Source organism: Panthera pardus, unplaced genomic scaffold, assembly GCF_024362965.1.
Source record: "Panthera pardus isolate Hobbes unplaced genomic scaffold, ASM2436296v1 HiC_scaffold_13, whole genome shotgun sequence".
Lineage (NCBI taxonomy): Eukaryota > Metazoa > Chordata > Mammalia > Carnivora > Felidae > Panthera > Panthera pardus.
Window position 1 is genome coordinate 185,884,602 of NW_026526688.1, and position 22,963 is coordinate 185,907,564.

Sequence of the window (22,963 nt, forward strand, 5' to 3'; positions counted from 1 at the left end):
GAATGTCTGCATAACTGTGTAGGAGGTATAATGCTGACTGGGTTGAATCATTCATTCATCCGGAATAAGCAATGTTTGTCCACTCTTCGTCTCTTCTTTAAGAACAAGTGATTTTGCCACCTATTTGCTTACCTGCTTCATTTAGATTATGTTAATTTGTGAGATCATTTTGTATTAAGAGAGTGTTAAAAAAGAAAAAAAAAAGGCCAAATTGGAGTAATTTTCCCACACATCCCCCACAAGGACAGCAAATCAAGACTTAAGATTTAATTACAGTTTCAACCTATCCCAGGAATGTGACCTTTTAAAAGTCAATCCGAAATTTCCTAATCAGTGCCAGTGAGGTCATCTGAATGATAAAAACCATACTAGTTCCTTTCCCACCAAAAAGAAGAGGTCATGGCCTGAAACAATCCTTTCCTGTCTTTTGGAATAACTTCCATGCCATGCCCTCCTTCCGATAAAAGCCTTCCATTTTGTACAACTCTTCAGAACATCTCTCTGCTTGCTAGAAGGGGTGCTGCCTGGTTCATGAGTCATTTAATACAGCCAAAGAGAGTTTCCAAGGTACTCGGTTGGATTTTGTTTTTTAACAAGAGTAATAACAACCGCTACCATGTATTGAGTCCACATTATGTCAGGCAATGGACTTTGCTTTTATATGTCATCTTGTTTAATCTTCATGGAAACTGTGCAATGTAGTTATTTTTAGATTCATTTTACAGATGAGGAAACCTGGGAATTAAGCACATTTCTTTAAATTGACACAGCTAGTAAGTAGCAAAGCAGAAATCCATCTACCAAGAGAATCTGACTCTAAAACCCACAGGCATAACTATTAAGGTATATAGCTTCCCTAGGGCAGTTGATAAAAGTCTGTAATGGTAGTCACTAAATAAATGTTTAAAGAATTGCACTGAATTCAAAACTGAATGGAAAGCCATCCCTCACCAGCCCTTGTCCTCAACGTAATATGTTTCTGACACTTTATGTTATCTGTCTTTTTAGTCTTATAGCCAACCTGAGGTGTGGAATCTAAAGCTGGACAGAGCTATGTGTGCACCCCAATACCCCCACGTCTAGCTGTGTGCCCTTAGATTCAACCTTTCTGAATCTCAGTACACTCATTAAAAAAACCTTTTTTTTTTTAAAGAAGTTTTTAAAATGTTTTTATTTATTTTTCAGATAGAGAGAGACAGAGAGCGAGTGAGGGAGGGGCAGAGAAAGAGGGAGACACAGAATCTGAAACAGGCTTCAGGCTCTGAGCTGGCAGCACAGAACCCGATGCAGGGTTGAACCCAAGAACCATGAGATCATGACCTGACCCGAAGTCGGAAGCTCAAACGACTGAACAACCCAGGCGCCCCTAAAAAAACCCTTTTTTAACATCTATTTATTTTTGAGAGACAGAGAGAGACACAGCATAAGTGGGGGAGGAGCAGAGAGAGAGGGAGACAGAGAATCCAAAGCTGAGCTGGCAGCAAAGAGCCTGACACGGGGCTTGAACCTATGGACGGTGGGATCATGACCTGAATTGAAGTTGGATGCTTAACTGACTGAGCCATCCGTGAGCCCCTCAGTTCACTAATTTCAAAACTCGAGATAGTATTTTCTTTATAGAGTCATAAAAAGGGTTTTGTGACTTGAACAATGACTGCTCCATAAGTTGGCATAGATTAAATGTCTGAAATACCTCCCCTCTGTAACGCTCATGTGCACTATCCATTTCTTTAACCAGTCTGAAAACTTCCATTCCTGGAGAATAATATTAAAAATGTCACTTTTTCTTGCTTAAATTCATTTTTTTTCCTTTTAATAAGACAGAACCATATTCTACTTATGTAATAGTTTTACCTTGTTACGTGACATCTCATAAAAGTTGGTGGAGTCACCTAATTTTCTCTTTATTATATCTTGATTCACGACTAGGAACTATCAACATCTCAATAAGTAACCACAATCTTCTGCAAGTGACAGAAGCTTTTTTGGAAATTAACACTGTCTATTGAGTGCTGATGCCTCTTTTCTGTCAATAAACTTGCGGTACTGATCAAGGCCAGTAGTGCCAATTGTGGGGCCATTACAAATGAGTTTGGATTTCCTTGAAATCTGTAGAACAGGGCTAATGGGATACACTGTCATCCCATAGACAGCACAAGATCGGCTGTGCTTCGCTTAATTTGAAGGGACATTTCATAATTCTGGCTAAATTGGAATCACAAATCAGATGAAATTTAGAAGCAAATTACAGTGATCTTTCTCTCTAGAGTTTTGAAAGAGTAAGTCCTTGCCACAGTGGTAATTGTTGTTGACGAAGTTCCTTTAGCTCAAGAAGAAAAGCTACTATTTCAGGAGTTGAGGGTTTGGGGAGTCTAATGACACACATGATCAATTCTTCAGAAACTAAGAAGTCTTATGTTTTAAAAGGATGAGAAATATTAGTGTCCAATGAAGCAGTGCAAAATTGAAGTATTTTTAGAACTATTTTAGGAAGGCATGATGAGAATGTAGGAAAATGGCTGCAGCCACTGGTAGAGTTCTAAGATCAAGTTAGAAGAAAAAGTATTAAATGCAGATGTCGGTTAATTATTCTGTGCCAAGAACTGTGTTAGTTATACATTATATGTTATGTTATATAAATTCTTACAGCAACTTTGAGGATAATATCTACATTTTAAATCCATAGTTCAGAAAGGTTAAATAACTGGCCTTTGTACAAATACCTAGTACACTGCATAACTGGGACTTGAACCCAGAGTTAGTCAAGAAAGTGTGTTTCCTTTCTATTATGTACGTTTCATCACTGTCCTCTTGGCTTGTAATCTTTCAGTATCCCTCTACTGTCTGGTGGCCTCCCTCTGGCAGGACTGGATCTTCTGTTCATTTGTCCAAGGTATAAATTAGTCTACTTTTAGTATTAGGAGTCAGTATTACCCAAGAAATAGCCAAAGGTGGAATCTGAGATCAGTAGCACATCATTGGGACAGATATTTGGGAAGCATATTTGAATTGGAGATAATCCATAGGCCTCCTTTGGGTTCACATGGGAACCGTGCTCTGCACTATGGTTTATTCAGGCATCATCATGTAGAGAAAAGGGAGATACCCATGCTGAGTATAAGTTAAGACATGATCTCAACAGTCGTAAGGCAATAACTATGTATTTATCAAGCAGCTACTCTCTGTCAGGTGCTGTACTAAATGTTTTAGTGCTGATCCACTTAATCTGTACAATTATTTTTAAAGGCTTATTTATTTATTTTGAGAGAGAGAGAGAGAGAGAGAGGCAGAGACAGAGGAGAGAGAATCTCAAGCAGGCTCTGCACTGCCAGCACAGAGCCCATCTCAGAGCTTGATGTCACAAACCATGAGATCATGACCTGAGCCAAAATCAAGAACTGGATGCTTAACCAACTGAGGTACCCAGACGCTCCCCACAGTTTCTATTTTTAAGATAAGATGTGCCAAGTTTTGAAAGCCAGCACTTAGTGAGATCCAGTCGGTTGTGTAGAATCACATACCTAGGAAATGAAAGATCTGAGATGGAGTCGGTCCACTTCCAAATGTTAACATTTGTTCTACTTTAATCTACTCATTGGTTAATTACCACAATTAACCAACCGTGTGCTAGGCCCTGTGCTAGGTACAGGGAATCACATGTCCTGCCCTTAGGGTTTGATGTTTTTCATGTTTTAGTCAATTCTCTCCTATTACAAAGAAAACTTCATTGCTCCTTGAACAGGACTGAGTCCCAGTCCTCCTGGGATTTCCTCTGCACTGTGTTAGGTAAGAAGTAGGCATTCAACAATAATACATAATTGGTTTATTTATCCCAAGACCTTGCTCATCCCCCCATCTCCCACTTACAGAGGTGAATCAAGGCCATTCTCTCCTGAAACATGATCTCTCAATGCTTTGGAGAATTCCAACTTTGTAATTCCCTTGCATTAACACAATTAGCGGAATTCTCTTCTATTAACAGAAATGGAAATAAGAGTGGTTAATGCCTCTCTGATATCATGCCAACTGAGCATGGAAAGAAGCTGGAAGCATCAGCAGGAAACAATGTGTCATAATCTCATAGGTCTTTTCCCTCTTGGATTTCAGTACTTTTCTCCTACTGCCAGTTTCTTCTGTGCTTTTGCCCAGATCAGTAGAGGAAACCAAAAGAAAACACCTATGAATGGAAGTTTCAGGTGATGTAATCTTATTTAGCTTCTCTCCATTCTCTGGGCTAGTGGATGGAGTGGGACTTCACAGGCAACCAGCTTCCTCACCTGGGCTGTTAGAGATCTGCACCTCTCAACCTTTGTCATAAGAACACGCAGAGTTCCCCAGAGATGCCACAAGCCTGAAAAGATGTGCCTCACAGAAAAAGGTGAAATTTGTCCAATTCTGCCTTTTCTTTTAGAGCTTGGAAAAGCACATAGTATGTGCACACACTCTTTTTCTTTCTCTCCTCCCATCCCCCTTTCTCTTGGTCTCCCTGTCTCTCTCTCTCTCATATTGTGTGGATATCAGCATGATTTTGAAAAGTGAGTAAATTTTGGTAAAGGGCTCTGCTCACTGACAACCAAGAGTCCAAAAGACTATAGTTTTTACTAAATTGAACAATCACTTTGATATGGATACAAATAGACTAATAATACTGATCCATTTATTTATCTATTCAGCAAGTAGTAATTAATTAATTAAGAGACAGAGAGAAGTAGGGGAGAGGCAGAGAGAGAGTGAGAGGGAGAGAGGGAGAATCCCAAACAGGCTCCCTGTGGTCAGTGCGCAGAGCGCGAACAAGTCCTGAACCCATGAAACTGAAACCGTGAGATCATAACCTGGGCTGAAATCAAGAGTCAGAAGCTTAACCGACTGAGCCACGCAAGCACCCCTAGCAAGTAGTAATTTAGAGTGGTTTCTCTGTAAAAGTCATGGCTCTAGACCAAGAAAACACAGTGGTAGATTAGTAGACACAATCTCAACCCTAAAAGACTTGATAATCTGGCGAAAGAAATAGTTTAAAATATGAGAATAGATACATGTCTGTGCCATGTTATTGTATATTAAATTACAGAAGGAAATAGCTAAGGTTTTGATCTCAAAGTAATAAAGAATATTTGTCTCCATGTAAGTCTTTGAGTTTTTGATCTCTTTTTTTAATGTTTAAATATTCTCCAATTTCTTTTGTTGTACTCCCCACATACCCAGCACATTGTCCTACACTTAGTAGGTACAACAGATAAGTATATACTGCCAAAGGACAAGTGTTTGTTGAGTAATTGCTATGTGTCAGTCACTATAAAGGTTCCCCATCTGTGCGTCACATTGTGCTATGAGCTTAATACGAGCTAACATTTATTGGGTACTTTTTATGAGTCAGTAGTTTTCACGTAATATTAATTCGCTTTGTCTTCACCACATCAATGTGTTAATCAGGGTTCTCTAGAGAAAGGAATCAATAGGAGAGATATAGATATAGATATCTATATGAGAAGTCCCATGATCTGCCATCAGCAAGCTGGAAAACCTGGAAAGCCAGTGGCATAATTCAGTCCACGTTCAAAAGCCTGAGCATTGGAAGGGCTGATAGTCCCCTTAAGTTCTGCTGTGAGTCTGAAGGTCTGAGATCCAGGAGCCCCATGTCCTCAAGCAGAAAAGTACATGTAAGGGCTCAAGCAGAGACGGTGAATTTGCCTTTCCTCTACCTTTTGCTCTATTTAAACCCTTCATAGCTTGGACGATGCATATCCACAATGTTGAATGTGATCTTTTTACTTGGTCTACATATTTAAATGCTAATGTCTTGTGGAGACACCCTCACACTCACAGAACACCCAGAAATAATGTTTTATCAGCTATCTGGGCATCCCTGAGCTCAATGAAGTTGACAGATAAAACTAACCATGATAATTTCTCTGAGGTATGACCGGTAATATAGGTTAAGTAATTTTTCTAAGTTCACGCAATTGGCAAATGTCTGGACTCAGACATGATCCCAGCTGGCCTTATTCTACGATGTGTACCCGCAGCCACAATGCTAATGAGTTCACAACAACATAGTCTAAAATTACATTTGAACATATAAGAGCGCATAAACGAAAATGTTACTTGAGGAATTTTTTTCGGTTATAAATATACATACATAATAAATATCATTGTACAGAGTCACAATATAAGATTTACTTCGCATGTGAATCATGCTCAAAAAAGTCTCAAAACCACTGCTATTAAACCATAAGAACCCCGAACACATAAGTGGACAGGAATCTACTTTATCCCAGAAATGTCTGCTGTTTATAATGGGCTTTGGGGAAAAGGCAATGCAACTTTAAAAGTGGATACATTGGGCCTGGGAAGTGAGGAGGGTAGAGAAAGGTTGGTAAAGGGTATAAACTTCCAGGTATAAAATGGATAAGGTCTGAGAATCTAATGTATCACATAATGACTATTTAGTTGCTAACACTGGATTGTATAATTGAAATTGGTTAAGACAGTAGACCATAGATATTCACATACATAAAAAAGGGTTAATATGTGAATTGATGGATATGTTAATTAACTCAGTGTGAGGGATCCTTTCACAATGTGTACGTGTATATCAAATCATCATGTTGTACTCTTTAAATGTCTTACAATTGTATTTGTCAATTATACCTCAATAAAGCTGGAAAACAAAGTAGATGTATTTTCTGTGGTTCACGAGGGTTTGGAGTCAAAGAAAGGTGAGTTCACCTCCCAAAGCTATAGCCCAGAATGTGGAGATTCTTGACAAATCCTATGTTTCCCCAATGAAAATGGGGAATCAACAGATTTTTCTTTGCACGATTACTATAAAGAGAATATGAGATCAGATTTAAATTGCTTAACATACCACTGGTGCTCAGCAAATATCCTGAGTGCCTTCTCTTTCCCCAACACCCTTGCAATTCATCGTCTGTGGACCTTGAACCCTGCTCAAAGAAATTCCTAAAGATCCCATGAGTTGCCTGTGTGACCCCCCAGCTGTTTGGCATACTTGTCATTTCCAACCATTTGGATAGGCTCTGATGACTGCGAAAACACAGGCCATCTATTCTTTTAGGGAATAAGTAATGGAGCTACCATTCACAGTAGCCAGCAGCCAAGATCTACAAATATACACACCCAGGTCTTACTCAAGGAATAAAGCAATGAATAGGAAATGTCTTGGGCAAAAGTGAACCAGGCTTCTCTAGGTCTCTTCATACCAGTAATGTTTTAGAAGGTGAAACTGTTACGTCAGTTCACACGTTGGAAGGATTCCTGAAGATTCATTAGGCTTAGGGCTCTTTAAAAATGGAAGACTGTAGAAACTTCCTCCTATGCTACAGGCTACAACCCCCTGAGAACTCTGGAACCTGTATTTTTCCAGTTCTGCAAGGACTCTTGCTCTGAAATGAAAAAAACAGATGCTCCTTGCAGCTGGTTTCACCTATTAGCTCTTTAATCTATCCTAGAAGAGAGCTCTGCTTCCGTAATAGCAATGTATTCCATCTGGGTAGTGTGCAAGATGCCGGCCTGACAGCATTAAATTGCAGGGGAAATACCAGATACTAATTCTCTTTTTTACTTCAATGAATTTTCTCATCTCCTTGCCCCTGCTCCAAGCTCCTACCACTTGGCCTCACCCCACCTGCTTCCCCATCACCGCCTTTGTAGTTAAGACATGGATGAAGATGTGTTTCCAACTACGTAGCTGCAATCAATCCCCAGCTTTCTTTAAATATTGAAAGACTCTTTTTATGTTGTTTTCTTTAGCAACATTTGCTTTTATTTGACTCACTGTTCCAATAATTGGGAAATGGAATCTTTGCCAAGAAGGTGTAAGTGAATAGAACCTAACAGTTCAATTCAGCTAGAGCTATAGGAAATGTATGGGGGTTACAACCCTTGTCAGAGTGAGACACTTGCTTTTATGAAGAGCATATATTTCAACAATTGCAACCAAATACAGTCGTCCTAACCCCTGTGCCCATAAACAATGACTATAAACGGTAACCTTTAAAAGAAAAAAAATAAAAGATTCTTCGATGTAGAGTTGACTAGGTTGAATTGCATTTTTGTACCAGTTTTTCAGATTTTTTTTGTGTGTGTAAAAAATTATATCTATCTATTTATCTATTTATCTATCTATTTATCAACTATCTATATCTATCTATATACACATAGACAGATATAAGATTTATAAAATAAGATATATCCATATCTATCTAACTATGTAGATATCTTATTTTTTGAAAACTTTCTTCCTAGTTTACCATGACTAACCTTTCATCTTAACTCATTTCTTTTACTTCACATCTGCTTCCTGATGCCCAGGTTAAGAAAACAAATATTCACCTTTGAGCCATAGGCATCTACAGAAGCAAATACCAATTGAAACATGACCAAAAGTCAATTGAAGGAGAAACACAACAGATTGGAATTCCTTGTGGCCCCCCTCCTGGTTTCTTTCAGGCCCCGGGCAAGTGAGCATGTGCTAATTTGCATGGTTGACTAAATGGCATGCTCAGACCCCAAATTTGCATCTCTGCTTGGGTTCAAAAGTGGGTCCCTGAGCCAGTTTCCCTTAGCTTCTCTGTTATTTCCCACTCATAACTTAACCCCCTTTGGGAGCACTGCTCACCAGGGTACATCTTAGTGCAGAGAAGCAATAATTGGCTGGGCCCCATTCTTCCTCTAATGTGGGGCACAGCCAGCTGGTACTGATGTGATGTAAGGGAGAGGAAGGGATTGAGGGAAGAGAAGATCATTTCCAAAGCGATCATACACAGGATATGGAACGATTTGCCCCACTCTGCTCCCTTTCCAAGGAAAGAAACTCACTACAGTTCAAGGTCATCCAGCTTTTCCTTCTTCTTCCACTCCCCACCCCCAGTCCTGAATGGGGAAGAGAGGGGTTAAAAACAAGCTGAACAGCTTTACGTAAGCCATACATTTCTCTGTACCTCAATTTCCTTACCTCTGAAATGGGAATTGGACACTTGCTGGGTCTAATACAGTGAGTTGTCAGAAAGGCTTTAATGGTGTTTTCAGGTTATTTAAGGTTCAGGAGTGAAAAGCAAATTTCATCTTGTGTCCTGTGTGGAGAAATCTTCTGAAGCAGAATAGAGGGTCCTTAGGAAGAATGCTAGGATCCATACATAGTAGCTACCACAGGGTGTGTGTCTCCCTTAGTCCCTCTGACCTTGGCCATCATTCCATTGATGAGAAACCTAAAACCCAGGCAGCCGAAGCAACTTGTTACATCAGGCTGTCAAAATGAAGTGTTCTGCACAGGTAAGGCTGCTATACATTTATGCAAGTAATGAGAATTTTATTGGGGGTGCTATTTCAGTCTTTGCTTGGAAGAAAATTGAGCTGAGTAAATAACACTTTGGTGAGTGTATTAGTTGGGTTGCAAGTGTCAGAAACCTAACCCTAGCAAGCTATGGGCAAGAAGGTCATTTATCAACTTATACAATCGTGACACAGTTGAACCACCCAAGGGCAAGGGGAAAAAATCCAGCTGAGCCTCAGGAACCACCAGAATCAGGGTGTGAATGCTGTCCATCTTCCCTCCAAGTCTCACGGCTCTCTTTGTGTATTTCAACTTTATTATGATGATGATAATTTTCACCACACATTACCTTTCTGGGGAAGTGGAAAAACAAGATTCACAGTTTCTGCTTTGGCCACAAGAGGGAGACTGTATCACCCTCCCTGTGTTGGGAGATTTAAAGTATCTCAGGAAAGTGCAGGGATTGGTCTAGATTGGGAAAGAGGGTGAGGCTAAATAAAAGCATGGCAGCTCCAGTCAGGAGCTCACGGATAGAGTGGGGAACAAGCTGGTTCCAGGAGATGAGTTTCCTGGGCAGAAAACTAATGTGAAGAGGTCAGTTAAAATGCATACCTAATCCCATAAAATACAGCCATGGATCCCGTAGATGATGCAGAGTCCTCTCTTGTATCATAGGTTAAGAGAGATGACTGTGATGTTGGACCATCAGTCCCGACCTCCACACTGTGCTGAGATACATATCTTGCATATAATGTGTCTTCTCAATCCCAGCACAAGCTTCTTTTTCTGGTGCCCAACTGAAGAGTAGAGACAGTGCTGGAGAAAGGAGAGGCTTGCTTTGGACCCACCGTAGCGAAGATAGTCTCCGAGTCTCTCCCACGCTGCCTTCACCCTTTTCAAGAGTCATTTGACTTGACACGTCATCATTTGGTGCTCTGACTTGAATCTCCAAGTGACGTGGGCCACCTCTGGGGACCGTGCTGACCACAGCAAACCTTGCAAACCTGGCTGCAAGTTCCGAGGGAGACCCCTGCATCTTCTCTTTTATTCCTGGGGGCCACCTGAAAGTGTGGTAGCTTCTCCTGGGACTGACCACCTTACAAGACACTTGTATTCTTCAGCACTCCCAGGAATGAAACACACCAACTAACCCAGCGCTAAATGGAAATATAAAAACCATCCAAGGCTCCTGGGTAGCTACAAGGGCAGTTGAGGTAACACAAACAGAAAGGCCCAGAGCACCTCTGAAGGCGGTTTTGATGTTCTAGCTAGGTGTTACTGAGATTAAAAATGCAAGGTAGTATCACAATTCCAAGAAAAGCATTTTGACCGCCTCTAAAGTGTAGCACTTTATAAATCATAAGTCATTGTTATGTTCCCGGAGAAAGGAGGCTTTCCAAATAAAATAAAATATCTCAGAACTTAATTGTATTTTTCTTCTAGTAAATAACCTTTTTGGTTGTTGTTGCCTACAGATATGGCTGAATGCAAATGAGGGTGATGTTTTCATATTCATTATAGATTTCAGGTTTAACTATAGCCTAGATTTAACCAGGCCAAGGACTATAGAAGGGGGATAGTATTTACTATAAATTTTTACCAAAGATCTTGTTTCCTTTTCTTCCTGAAGTGAAGCTGTGCACCCATAACATGGAAAGAAAACAAAACATTCTAGTTGCATGAGAAAGAGAAGGCTTTTCTACAAGGAGAGGAAAAGAACCAGTACGTTGTACAAAGATTGCTCATTGGGAAGTTAACATTTAGATGGCACCCTGCTTGTACCAGACAAGATATTTACAGGATATTTAAAGAATTCTCTCTGCTAGATTTTATATACACATTAGGGATGTGAAAACTGAGTTTGCATGACATTATTTACCGTTCAAGGTCATGTAGACAAGAACCAGAGCGGCCTGGATCTGTCTGACTGTTCATACCTTCGCATTCCTCAGTGTATGTCCTCTAACCTCTATTTTGTTTTGGTAATGCTGATTCAGGAATGAATGAAATATGTTCAGCCCTACTGGATCCTATCATGTCTTCAAGCTTCCAAGAGAGATTATTATAGTTGGGATTTAAAAAAAAAATCCCCTTTCAAGTTCACATATTTATGAATGTGTCAATGAACACTTTAAGAATGTATCTATCAATATCAAATGTGGTTTTTAGCAGAAACCTTGAAAAAATTGCAGAATTATCCTCTGAAATATTGCCGCTATTATTTTTTAAAATTGCAAGAAAATGTTCTGCCATTTCAGACCATTTATCTCTGTTAACAAGACACTTTTTTAGTTGGATAGATAATGTACACCCATCTGGTCTGCCGTTTCTTCATTTACTGTGGTAATAATAACTAAAGGCATTTCTCCATTGCTTTGGCAATGCCCAGGCCAATCTTTCCCCTTTCCTGCTGTTGATGTGGGATGCAGAAAACAAAACCAAAAATGGGACCTGGTTATACTACACAGACGTGCCATTTAGGATGTCATTTCAGTGTTTATGAGGGAACAGTGTCTAAGTGTTAACGAAAGCAGAAGCTGATTGAAAACATCCCTCGCGACTCAGGAAAGACATGGGCAAATGTCCGAAATTATTTCCGTGCTCTTAGCAGACACTACCCCATTCTTACAGCTTCTCTTTCACAGAGCTCTCCAGGACGAGGTCTACACCTTTGCAGAAAAATGTGTGTCATTCAGATTTTTTGCCTGAGTTGGGCAGTCACCTAAGAGAATTACAAAGAGCTGGACCCACCCTGCACTTGGCTTTAGCGCTGTTTACAACACAACGAGAAGCGAAGCGTTGAGAGACAATTTTCTGAATAATTCAAGGTAAAGAAAAAGAATTTGCTTTACTTTCTTTGATGCTCGGTGAAGGCTGTTTTCAGCCTCCACGTAGCTGCCTCACTTCCCTATTTTCTCTTCTGTGTTCGCAGAGTTGCGCGTTGGCATACATTTTGCCTGGGAATTCTAGAAGGGATTTAAAAAAAAAAGAAATTAAAGGGTAAGAAAGCATAGCTTTTGATCCTGAAGCTGCAAGCTACAATCTCCCCCTTCCTCTTTTGTTTTCCTCTTCTTCTTGTGCTTGCTCTCCATCCCATAGACTTCTCTTCTCCTCATTATTCCCAAAGCCACCCTGACCCTCTGTTAATTGGTTTCATTGAATGCAGTCTATCAAAATACAGTGGCGTTCAGAGAAAATTATGTTTTGTCTCAGTTTGACTGAATTGTTTTCTCCTTAGCGAGTTGTCTTTGCTTTGCAGCAATACAGCTAAGCGGTGCACTTATTCCAGGCCTTTCTTGGCAGGTGAACAGACCTGCCTTCTTCCACTCGTTGGCTCCTAACAGAGTCGCTGCACCCAGGCTCCTACCCGGCTGGGGGACTGGCAGAGGGAGAACAAACAACTGGTTATTTTGAAAACGATGCTATAACTATCTGCTGAATTGAAGAGGTGGTTTAGAAAAAACAGGTCAACAGAATTCAACTAGTAGGAGCGTTGGCTCAAGGCATTTTCTTTGTGTAGACAAGGCTAGTCAATGCAGCAGGAGTGGCTGCTAAGGGACACATTTTCTTACTTATCTAACCAGCAGTTTAAAATAATACCCACGTAAAAATATGTCTTTCTTGTTTTTCCCTCCAAAATGCTGCTAATTTAATTCTTTTTAGATAATGAGCTGAAGTGTCATTCTTTTTTTTTAATCAGAGCTTTATTAAGGTATAGTTAACATACAACAGGCAGAACACGTTTAAAGTGTGCAATTTTATATGTTTTGACATATGTATACAGTGTCAGTCCTGAAATTCCAAAAAATTCTGGATCATCCTTGCTTTAAATTGGCTATGCTTATTATAATGAGGCAGGGCTCTGTTTATTTTTACAAACTGAATTTTATGGTAGAGCCTAGAACTGGGAATGAGCAGATTAGAGAAGATATAATAGGGCGCATTCATTTTATAGATGAGGAAACTGAGAATAAAGTTCTTCAATCAATCTTCTTTAAGGTTGAAGATGATTTGAGATACAGTCCAACCAGGTTTCCTGATTTTTAGTTCTGTGGTAGTTATGTCTACCCATCTGTCACTTTCACTCAGTAGGAAAAAAAAAGTGTATATATATATATATATATATATATATATATATATGAAAGGAAGACAAAACTTTTCTCAGTTTTGTGTTAAAGGCTGATTGGAATGCAATTTTCTTCTTTTTTACTAAATTTGCCAGGAAGTAAACTAGAGAAAAGCCCTTACATCCCCCTTTAATTTGTGCATGTGCATGTGTGTGTATTTAGAAGCGTGCATCCCAAGAAACAAGGTCATGGAGCAGTCATACCGATATTGGCAGAATCAGAAAGAAAGATTTATCAGGTAGAACTTCATGTTGTTGTTGTTGTTGTTTTGCTATTTAATAATCTCATGCCGATCGAATTACACATACAATATTCTCCGTGAAGCAAACCAGAGAAGCTCCACATACAGAACCAGTGTCCCTACTTCTGTCTTCTGTTCTTGCTCTGAATCTATCACTGGATTATTTGCCAGGCTTTGCTGTTGGCCTTTCCTCTTGGGACAGGGAACCTGGGCTTGGGAGGTCATCTGAGATTTTCAAAACCACAATTGGGAAGCGGTGCAAAAAAAATATATTTTTCTGTCTTTTCTTTACCTTTTAGCTTAAATCTTTATAATAATTCCTTACAGGTAACATTGATCCAGTGTCAAAGCCATACATATGCATGGCGGCATTGTGAATGCTCAGATGTATTAATGCTAGAAAATAGGATTCAAAGCAGTTTGAGAAAGTATTTGAGGTAAGAAAAACATACCCAGTCAACTATATGAAGTATATTTTATAATACCACTGGAGTATGGCATCCCACACTTCTCTGTTCCTGATGTATCATTTTGTGACATTCCTGAGTGTGGGGATCTTGTCTTTCCTCTTTACTGTTATGTCTGCAGCATCTAGAACTTTGCCTGAGTTGGGTCCTCAATTCCTTTACTTAAATGAATGAACAGTCAGATTAAATACTTTCTAATCCACTCTGAACCCAATGGTGACTTAATTGGAATACTAATCTCTAGGGACAATAACACATTAATCCAGTTTGGCTTGTGTTCTGCCTTCCCACTAGCTTATCTCACAGATATTAACTGAATACTTTCCATGGCCATGGAATAGTCTAGATAATGGGGTACAGCCATGGACAAGACAAGCAAGATCCCTGCTCACTTAGAGCCAGCATCTACTGATGAAAGATGATAAATGAATTCACAAATAATTCGAGACAGTACTATGTACAAATTAAAATAGCATAGTAAGATGGAGAAATGGCTACCGGGGTGGGTCAGGAGGATGAGCCCGGATAGTCTGCCTCAGTATGTCCCGTTTGAGGTGACAACGAGAAGGCAGCCATGTGAGGCTCTTTGAGGATTGCGCCCCAGGGTGAGGGAATAGTTGAGGTAGGAACAAGGTGGAAATAATCAAGAAACAGAGAAGGGGTGCCTGGGTGGCTCAGTTGGTTAAGCATCCGACTCTTCATTTTGGCTCAGGTCATGATCTCATGGTTCATGGGATTGAGCCCACATCAGGGCTGTCCGTGCAGAGCCTGCTTGGGATCTCTCTTTTCCTCTCTGTCTCTCTAAAAATAAACACGCATTAAAAAAAAAAAAAAGAAAAGAAAAGAAAAACAAAGGAAAGGTCCATGTAGCTGGACTAAAGTTAGGAGTAGAGGAGTCACAGGAGGTGAGGCTGAAGGGGAAATCAAAGGGCCAGACCATGGTGGGCCTTGGGAGTCTGCTGCCTTATTTCCTTTTCTAGCTTTAAGCAAGGACTTCTTCCATTAAATACCAGAGCTCCTGATATTTTCCTTAAAGTCTATTTATAAAGATAGGATTTGAAGTAAGATGCAAACAAAGCTAGTATTTTCAATGCTTCTTGAGGAATTATGAAATTGTGAGATGGATCAAAGAAATGTGTTACTGTGATGTCCATCTAACCAGGTGGGGGTTAGCCTATTCCCTCAATGAGAAAGTATTTGGTTTATAGCAAGCACAGCAACATTTTTAGAGTCAGATGTCACATATTTTAGAGTTTGAGGGTCAAGAGACAGCATTCTGGATATTATGTAGGTTCCTACGTAGCTTTTGTGTATGTCTTAATAACAAATAACATGAAGTTTATTGTTTTAACCATTTTGGGGTGTACGATTCCTTCCATAACTATTCATAATGTAGCCATCTAAAAGTATAAAACCCTTCTTAGCTCATGGCCATGCAGAAACAGGCAGTGGGTCACAGTTAGCAGTGGGCCATCATTTGCCAACACCTGGGTTACAAAACATAAGAAATGCCCTTTCAGCAAGATAATTGACATCGGCAAAAAGAAGTGCGATGTGTTTCAAATCCAAGTAACTTTTGGTTTAAGCCATAATATGAAAAAGTTAGATGATCCTTTTTTATTGAACAGACCCTATTGAGTTTTGTATATGCGAATTTAGTAAATACTGTTTGATGAAGTTCACAGCATTAAGTAGTGACAAAGAGAGTTGATGCCTGTGATGGTTACATTTTATGTGTCACCTTGACTAGATTACAGCGGTCAGTTGTCCGGTCAAACGCTCATTTAAGGTTGCTGTGGAGATGTTTTGCAGATGTGAGTAACATCTACAACAGAGGGAAAAGCCATAATATGAGTGGGCCTCATCCAGTCCATTGAAGGCAAGAGAGCAAAAACAAGTTTCTCAGACAAGAAGGAATTCTACTTCAAATCCCACCTGCGTTTCTAGCCTGCCAGCCTGCCCTACCAATTTCAGACTTGCCACCCAATTATGTGAGCCAATTTCTTAAAATAAATTATACAGATATATGATTTATATATCATGTATATGATTATATATATGAATAAATCATGTATTTATTGTATAGAATAAATCATGTATATTTTTTAAAATAATACACAATATATAGATTGGTCCTGTTTGTTTCTCTCGAGAATCCTGGCCGATACCATGCCCTTAGAGCTTTTTGAGTCTGAGAGGTTTAAAAGTTGCTGTGCATTTTGGAATAATTTTCTTCTATTTAGTTTGTAGTTTTGAAATTTCAGCTTTCCCATCCAAGATAACATACACTTGGTCTGGAGGTTATAAAAGTCTCTGGGGGCGCCTGGGTGGCGCAGTCGGTTAAGCGTCCGACTTCAGCCAGGTCACGATCTCACGGTCCGTGAGTTCGAGCCCCGCGTCAGGCTCTGGGCTGATGGCTCGGAGCCTGGAGCCTGTTTCCGATTCTGTGTCTCCCTCTCTCTCTGCCCCTCCCCCGTTCATGCTCTGTCTCTCTCTGTCTCAAAAATAAATAAAAAAAAAAACGTTGGAAAAAAAAAAATTAAAAAAAAAAAAAAAAAAGTCTCTGGTACTGAATTTAGAGAGGGGCCAAAAATTTGGAGGGTGACAGCCCTAAGGTTTTTGGTTTTTTTTTTTTCTCCCCCCTACTCTTACACATTACGTGTCTGCGAAAAGCCCTCAGTCTACAAACAGAATGTACGAGTGTTTGGCAATTGGAGTCACTCTACATGTACGTCTCTATTTGCATGTTTTTTTTTTTCCCTTGGCCTTGTAAATAATCCAAATAAATCCTCCAAGTATAGTTTATGGGAGTTCCTACTCTCAGTTAGTAATAGAATGCCATAAAGTGGAGGTATCTGTTACGGAGAGAACTATTCTCTCCTCATTAACTCATCGCTTCAGAGAACTCAGTGCCTAGGGGAACCCTCTCCTTGTATCAGGGTTTCAGGCTGTGTGATTTTTTTTTTTTTTTCCCCAAGAATTGAATGATTGTGCTATTGGGGAAATAGCATCATCTGTGACAGATAACTTCTTCATCGGGGAAGATGAGTAACTGTGATTGCAGCACTGATATCATACTTACAAACCTAAGGGGGTAGAAAGGTGAGAGTGGGTATCACCCAACACCTGTCCGTAAAGCTGATGATTCATCACACCCAGATAATTTTGTGGGAATAATACATTCATTGTGTCATGGCCGCCGAATCTTCTCAAGTTTAATAGCTGCTGCAGACCCATGGTGCAGTAGAAGCCTCTGAATTAAGATGATTCAGTAGGTTCCAATTCGTCCTAAATAAGTGGCTGTCTAGATAAATGAAGTTCATCAAATTGCAATGAATGCCATATAACAACCTTGCTGGGATTGCATGCCCCTGGGACACGGACCGTGTCTAACTGCGCTCTGCAGCAACTCCTGGGCTGGCGCTTTGCAGTCCGTGTTCAATAATAACAATATGACAGTGTGTTTGCCCTGAGTCATTTTATTTTTTATCAGCAGAGTTAATGCTTTAACTACATCAATTAAGTCACTTAAATTCAACCAGTTAATGAAATGCCCTTATGGAATGCAGCCTTGGAATCATTTTTTTTTTTTTTTTAAGTGGCAACAGAATGAAACAAAAAAATCAGTATAAATTACATCTTATTTAGTTTATTTAAAAAAAACCACGACTCTGATTCAGGTCTTATTTTAATTAACAAACTATATTGATGAAGTTGCCTCAGCCATGCGAGGTTCTTTTTGCTTAGTAACTTTTTCTCCAGCACACTAGGGGACACCAGGGCAGTGACACAGTGTGGGAGAGGATCTGAGCCATTGGAAAGTGACTCCGGGTGCTCATTCTGGAATGCTTGGACACTGAGCTGGTGGGGCCAGCAACCCTTTCCTTGATGTTTTCCCCAGGGGGAGGGACTGCACTCAGGTTGACTTTTCATAGGCTAGGGTCTCCTTCCTTCTAGAAAGGGACATGGGGGTGCCCTGGTGGCTCAGTTGGTTGAGCGTCTGACTTTGGCTCAGGTCGTGATCTCATGGTCATGAGTTCTAGCCCCACCTCGGGCTCTGTGCTGACAGCCCAGAGCCTGGAGCCTACTTTCGATTCTGTGCTTAACTCTCTCTCTGCCTCTCCCCCACTCATTCTCTCTCTCTGTCTCTCTCAAGAATAAATAAGCATTAAAAAATTTTAGAAAGGACCTGAACATTCTCATGCTGCTAGAGACTCCAGGGATGGACAATGCTTAAAACTGCTGGTAACCCCATCAGATCATCTGGTGGCAAGATGACTGTGCATTCTCTATAGATAAGACTCCTTTCTCATACTTGCCATAAAAATAGTGAATGAGGAGTGGGGCATGGTCCCTTCCCTGGAATGCAGATTTGCCCCACATGCACAGCCACGTCCTGGTTCTGAGCTAACTCTCTGTGGGATGATGGGAGGATCAGGTAGACTCTTGCCTCCCCCATCTAGTTGACCCTTGGCTGATGTAACGTTTCCCCATTCTCCAAACATGCCTGTTCCTTAACCTCTATAGTATGACTTTATGGAATCCTTTGTGATTTTCATTGACAAGATGGCATTGATCCAGATGGATTCACCTTGAACAACACATAGCCTACACTGGCCTTTTGAGTCCCCATTTCTAGGAATTGCTTCAGTTCTCATAGTCCAGCAATTTCATGTCTTTGAGATGAAGTGTGCCCTTGGTGCCACCTGGGGTCATCTCCTTAGTATAATGGTTTCCTATAGAACATCGTGTTGCTTTGGTACTTAGAGTTGAGGGTGAAAATAACCACTCCCAAGCATTCCTTCTAAAGCCCTCCCTCACTTTGCTTTACTACCTACATGGAGCATGGCTCTTTCTCCATTGGGTTTCCCTGCAGTGACAAGCTGTGTAGCTTCCTTTTCTTTTGCTGCCATGGGGCTACTTATGGGCCCCAAGACATAGGACCAAGACTGTGTTTTCTGTCTTGGTATATCCAACAGGAAAATGGAATTTGAAAAAGGGAATGTATTCCCCTCAGAACTCAGATCACAACATTAAAATATATTTACATTTTATAAATACTTTTGTGGTGTGAAGGAAAAAAAACAATGGATTTGGAATCTAAATATGAGATGTGAATCCCCTCTACTAGTTGGTAAATCCACCTTTCTGCCTTTCAGTTTTCAGATGCCTGTAGAGTGTAGCAAGAAGTTGAGAGGGTGGGGACTGACCATTGATCAACTTCTCCCGGAGGAGTTTGCATAAGCAGCAAGTAAGTTGTTATACTGAGAGTACCTTATAAAATTGAGTTGGGTTACAGAGGTCTTTCTCAGTAGATTGTCTCTTAGGTAGAAGGGAGAAAGGGTATCATCCCTATTAAAGATACAGTAACTAAGGCATGGAAAGATGAAGTGTCTTGACTAAAGTCATATGACTAGTGAGTGACAGCTGGAACTAGAACCCAGAATTTCCATTTTGGTTTCCATTGTTTCCCCAATACACTTCCTTTTCAATTCACTCAGGAAGACTGAGAACATGGTATGACTCATGATTAGAAGAAAAAAACAAAACCTGGAACTACTGAGATCCTCAGGTTCTGGGAATTACTCATTGGTTGATCGGATCCCACCGCAGCCAGCAACCAGAGGAGTTCGGTTGTCTTCACTTAATCCTTTTATTTTGAACAAAACAAATTCTTTCCTATCTCAGTTTGTTTGTTTGTTTGTTTGTTTGTTTGTTTTTGATGCTCCTTACCACTTAAACTTGCTACCCCTTGCCACCAAAAAGATTCCTTTATTCATTTATGTAACAGACATTTCTTGAGTGCTTTATCTGTGCCAAACATTGTTCTGGATGCTAGGGAATGTATCTGTGTACAAGATGAAACAAGAATGCTTTCCTTCTTAAAGCTTACATTCTAGTTAGGAGATGCATATTAAATGGTGATAAAAACTTCATCCAGGGAAGAGGATGGGAAGGATTAGAGTTGGAGTTACACTTTGAGTGAGATGGTCCAGGATAGATGACTAGTTCTCTGTGTTCCCTGGTATCTGAGAAGACTTTCCAGCCCCTTGCACTTACATTGGCCCACATTACTGATTTGGACCAATGCGTTAGTCGTAAAAGTGATGTGGTAATTTCCACTAAGAGCGTTTCAGAGAGGCTGTGAAATGGCTCTATGACCATTCTTCTTCTGCCACTGAGGCCATGGGAGGCTGCATGTTCCAGATAATTCTGATAAAAGATGGCAGAGTTTTCATCAACCTGGCTCCATTAGTGATTGTGTGGGGTACAGACCACCTGACTAACCGACTTTGCACACATAATATGAAAAACAAATATATGTTTGTTTTGGTAAGCCAATAATATGGTGTTAGTTTATTAACCACCATATTACCTATCTTATCTTCATTAATACATTCTGTTACACAAGAACTCTCTGAAAAGATGATTTTTGAGTTACTAGCTAAATGAGGAAAGGAAGTAAGAAGATTGTTCATCCTCAGATTTCGGTTCTAAAATGATCCTGCATCACTGTTTGCTTAATGCTATAGGGTCTTAAAACTCCATAAGCACAGGGCTGCATTTTCAAAATGACTTTCCAACATTGTTGAAATTCAATACATCTTTGAAGACTGAATAAATGAATGACCAAATAGGTAAAGCACTGAATGAATGGCACAAAACTTGTTAGAACACACAAAAGGTAACTATTACTATTGTATTTAACATTTAATCTCCTTTTTTGTCCTTGTATATCTTGTTCTTCAAACAAAACTGATAATAGATATTTATTTAATTAGGCTCTTGTGATTGACAGTGATGTTAATTATAAGATGCATTTGGACATAAGGGAGACAAGAGTTATACTGGAGCTGAGGGGCTGCTTACATGTCAGTTTTATGACTACTGAGGCATAGTTGATGAAAGCTAATAATGTCTAATATTTATTTATTGAAAAATGACTCTGCACCAGTAATGTACTAAGCCTTCACGTGTATTTAACCCTCGTAATGGCTCTAATGGTAGGTCCCATGTTTCCTTGTGTTATAGAAGAAACCGAGGTAGTGTAGAGGTTGAAAAACTTGCCCAAATTCCCACAGCTAGTTAGTGACAGAGCTAGGACTTGAGCCCAGCTGCTCTGATTTCAGAGTTATATCATCAACAGTTCTACTATATGGCCTCCTCCTAGACCATCCTGCCTGTAGATGATCTATTGGGGGTTGCAAGGTCCTTAGCAAAAATGTTCATTTCTCAAATGTCTCAAAGGTCTCAATTGTATGCTTTGCCACTCATGTAATTCAGCTACTCTGAATACATTTGTTTCTCTCTGGGTTTATCTACTTCTCTCACCATAAACCCATTGATTCTGTCTATAAATCTTTCTGAATTTTGCCACTTGACACGTGGTCTCCTTTCTCATAACCTCTGTGACTCTTCATGGCTTAGTCTTATAACACAGCTTTTCTGTATAAATCCTTTCAGTCTCAATCTTTGTTACTGACCCCCTGATTCCTTCAGAACTCAAGCAAGAGTCCATTAAGCTCTTGGAAGCAGGTCATATTCAGGCACCATGCCAGGTTGTAATTTTCAGTCACCTCATGGGTCAGCTATCTTGGGTCTGGCTACCAATGGTATGCTCATCTGTGGCCAAAGAAGCCAAGCCTTGTGGTAGAAACAAGGTTGTCTAAGGATTTTCAGAGTTAAGGGCTTGATTACAGCTGTTTACTTAGAAAAGTTTATGGGCATTGCAGGAAATCCCAATTAATATATGTGCCATGATTGGTCTACAATGAGCCAGGCATCACACAAGACACTTAGACACATGAGATAATATAATTATGGTGCTTGTGGGTGCCTGGGTGGCTCAGTCTGTTAAGCATTTGATTCTTTATCTCAGCTCAGGTCTTGATCTAAGGGTCATGAGGTTGAGCCCTGAGTTGGGCCCCGCACAGGGCGTGGAGCCTACTTAAAAATGTATGATGCTTAAAGGTAGGCAGTATCATCATTTCCATTCCACGGTGACAGGCTGAGTCTCTAACTTTGACCAGTGGTCCATGGCAAGAAAAGAGCAGAGCCAGTTTTCAAACCCCCTTGATATTTTTACTATACCAAGCTAGAAGGTTCTTTTGCATGTGTTTATCTTATTTAAAAAATCTCTGCACCCTTTCTACCTGAAATAAATAGAACACTTGAAAGTCACCACTCCTGTCAATATTAGAGACATGTCAAATGCTGTCACTTAGCCAGAAAGCCCCTTTGGAGTAACTATGTAATATCATACAACATGACAAGCTCTTATCCATGGAGGCAACATTAAAGCCAGGTGCATGTGGCTTGTGCAAAACCCCAAAGCCATTAGTTGAAATCCCAGGACCAGACGGCCGAAGAACTCACCACTGAACCCAATATAGTCTCAGCCCTGGAGAGCAGAGGCCACTCTGCACGGGTAGGTTATTTTCATTCAAGGCGAAATGTGTGCCAACATTCAGCTTTCTGTTCTGGAGCTAGCTGGGCACGTTATCTTCTCAGTGTGGATTGGATGAGGGAAGTGAGAAGCAAACAGCAAATTCTTGGCAGTCAAAGACAGGCAGGCTGGGAGAGAGGAAGGGAGAAAAGCTGTCAGGGGACTGTGGAGGAGTCATTTGACTCTTGTGATGTTTTTGCCATTTTTCTTCAGTCACCAGCCTGCGGTGTGCAGGCTTCACGTTTTCTTAATAAACAAGAAGTGAGGTGGAATCATGAGAATGAAGAAACTGGAAGAGGTCATCTAATTTTCTACCTTTATGCAGACTGTCACTGCTGCAACCAGGTTTTTAGCAGTTAAGATGCTTCCAGGAACAGGAATGTCCAAGTG

General features: G+C 40.3%; 1 long non-coding RNA gene across 1 annotated transcript; it reads left to right on the forward strand.

The window, feature by feature from the left end:
• The first annotated feature begins 11,949 nt into the window (after window positions 1-11,949).
• LOC109269601 (uncharacterized) lies at window positions 11,950-16,119 on the forward strand. The gene is made up of 4 exons (XR_002081163.2): window positions 11,950-12,120; window positions 12,225-12,292; window positions 13,988-14,097; window positions 15,940-16,119. It is a non-coding gene; the product is annotated as an uncharacterized LOC109269601 (long non-coding RNA).
• The last annotated feature ends 6,844 nt before the right edge of the window (window positions 16,120-22,963 follow it).